Source organism: Nannospalax galili, unplaced genomic scaffold (assembly GCF_000622305.1).
Source record: "Nannospalax galili isolate Female #2095 unplaced genomic scaffold, S.galili_v1.0 scaffold383, whole genome shotgun sequence".
Lineage (NCBI taxonomy): Eukaryota > Metazoa > Chordata > Mammalia > Rodentia > Spalacidae > Nannospalax > Nannospalax galili.
In genome coordinates this window covers 3,362,267-3,365,050 of record NW_008351346.1, presented here as the reverse complement: position 1 = coordinate 3,365,050, position 2,784 = coordinate 3,362,267, and the positions used below count along the sequence as shown (strand labels likewise).

Genomic DNA, 2,784 nt, shown 5'->3' with positions numbered 1-2,784 from the left:
TCTATTGGATGGTGCTGCCAACACTCAGAGCAAGTGTTCACCCCTTAATTAGTCCTCTCTGGAAATGCCCTCCTTAGTTAAGTGTGAGTTACTAATCTCCCAGTGCTTCTCAATCAGTTGAGCTGATAATGATTAGCATCATATTCACAGTTCTTTGCTCGTGATGTTCCCACAGTTCCCTGTCTTCTAGCCTTCATGACAATAATCCAGATGCTGCTGGAAGGCATAATGAATGGAAGAAGACAGGTGGAGGTAACTGCAAAAAGAATGCTGTGTTGGAAAAAAAAGGGAAATTAGGGAGCTTCTGCCTTGAGTGACACACAAAGGGTAACACAATTACTCTGTGTGCTGAATCAACAACAAGAGAACTCAAAAGCATAGTTTTTTGGTACTTGGGCAGCTGGCAATCACTGGTCCCAGAGCCCTAAAAACAAATGGTGTATGATGGGGGAGGAAAGAAGGGAGCAGCATGAATAAGGGAAAAAGAAACTCTCCGTTCAATGTGAGCCAACAAGAGAAATTCCAAAGCACATGAGAAAAACTCATACACAAGAGTCAGTAACTTTGGTAGAGAAGGTGATTCTCTTCCTAAGATGAATTCTTCTTCAGAAAAAGCATGTAAATACTAGACAACTAAGAAAAACTTACAACTAAATAGGCATTTTAAGTATTTTTGATAGTTATCAAAAAGATAGAAATATAATCTGTTGTGGTTTGAATAAGAATGTCCCCTATAGGTCCAAGTATTTGAACACTTTGTCCTCACTTGGAGACAATGTTTTGGGAGGTCTTATAAGGTGTGGCCATGCTGGAGGAAGCACATCACTGTGGGAAGGCTTAGAGAGTTCTTAAGCTTTGTTAGATCTCCAGTGCCTGCTTGAAAATGTGAGAATTTAGCTTCTGCTCGTACTCCAGCTACCTCTGCCACCATGTCTCCCTGCCATGATGGACTCTTGCCCCTTTGGAACTGTAAGCTAATTACTCTTCCTTTTATAAGTTCTCCTGGTCATGGTGTTTCTATCACAGCATGGTGATTCTATCACAGCAATAGAAAAGAAATTAATGCATAATCCTTACATTCCAATCTGTAGACATGAAGTGGAGGGACATGAGTTCAACATGAGATAGTAAAATGAAAAACAAATGAGAGAGGAAATTAAGGAAGTATAGAGAGACAAGGAAAAAATATTTCCTGGATTTTCCCAGTTTCCAAGGTAATCACCCCAAATCCAGGTTTATTGGGTTAGAGGTCATCCTCAAGGTCAGTAAAAACGCCTCAGAAAGGAAGTAATGGAGTTTGCAGTACAATTTATGGAGGAAAAACTAGAGTTCTTTCTTCCCCCACACTAGGAAACCAAGTATTTGCTAGTTATCCTCCAAAATTCATTGAAGAAGAAGCATCTGTTGTTGGACTATTGTTCCCAAGCTCTGAATCCTCACAAGGGGTTTCTTCTTGTTGAAAGAACTCTCAGGGAGACTCTGACAGCTAAATCTGAACCACTGATGTCTCCAAAACTTGTCCAGAGAATCTTGGGCAAAAAAGACCTTGAACAGATCTGTTCCTCAATGTCCTTTCTCTTACAAGCAGTCTGGCCTTTCATCAAAATGCATTCATACTCTGAGCTTGAATTTCAAGCAAATACACACTCCCATAAACATCATGAAGTAAAGGAGGTGATGATTTTGCAAGACTTTTGAAATTTTCTTAATTTATTTATTTATTATTTTTATTTTATGTGTATGCGTGTATAGCCTGCATGTAGGTAAGTGCACCCATGTTGTGCAATGCCCACAGAGGTCAAAAGAGTCTGTCGGATCCCCTGGGACTGGAGTTACTCACAGTTGTTAGCTGCCACATGGGTGCTGGGATTCAAACCCAGGACTTCTACAAGAACAACCAGTGTTCTTAAGCGCTGAGCCATCTCTCCGGCCCCGACTTTTGAAAATTTCTAAATTTTCCAGATCAGCTCAGTTTCCTGGGCTTAGGAGGGAAAGCTCACTGGGCTGCATGTCCTGATGTCCTGGGAAAGGAGGTGCTTTCCAAGTCTCCTCTCTGGAAGCCAGAAATGTAAAGCAGATAATGTAAATTACATTGTTGTTTTGGTCTGGGCCTGAGAGGCATGCATCCAATCTGAGATCAAATAAATGGATTCTGGGCCTGAGTAAGCTGATTAAACAGGATTCACTTTCTAGAGCAATCTGAAAATTAGAAAGCAGCACCAGCAAAATTCTGCCTATATTTTTTGAGCTAAAACCAAGATGCCTCCCAAGGAGGGGATCCAGCTATATCTAGGTACTGTGTCTTACACTGAGAAAAGTACAGCTACAGGCTTAGAGAATATACAATTCTGACTCAAATGAAGATGAAAGTACTTAAATTTATATCACCCATGATTACAAAATCTCAGCAGCTTGCATTTACTGAGGGTTTACTATGTACTCAACACTGATTCAAGTACTTAATAATCACATAATGTTTCCAAACTACTGTAAAAAATGAATATCCCAAACCATGACAGAAGTACTGTTATCATTTCTATTTTATAAATGAGAAAAGTAAAGAACAGAAGATAGAATGTGCTGGTGCCGAGACTCAAATCTAAGCTGAGTATAAAGCCCACTTGCTTTAACCGTTAACCTGTCTGGAAAGCACAGAGGTCTTACTGTTAGTATACGGAACAGTACTTACTATACATTGTACTTGCAGTACATTACCCTGGCCTCTTCCTTTCAGAATTTCAAATTGAGAATCAGCATCTCCAAGAAAGAGGAGCCCCCTTCTCC

At 40.2% G+C, this 2,784-nt stretch overlaps 1 non-coding gene across 1 annotated transcript; it reads left to right on the top strand.

The window, feature by feature from the left end:
* The first annotated feature begins 293 nt into the window (after positions 1-293).
* Positions 294-427, top strand: LOC115066809. Its single transcript, XR_003846251.1, has one exon. It is a non-coding gene; the product is annotated as a U11 spliceosomal RNA (small nuclear RNA).
* Positions 428-2,784: the final 2,357 nt, after the last annotated feature.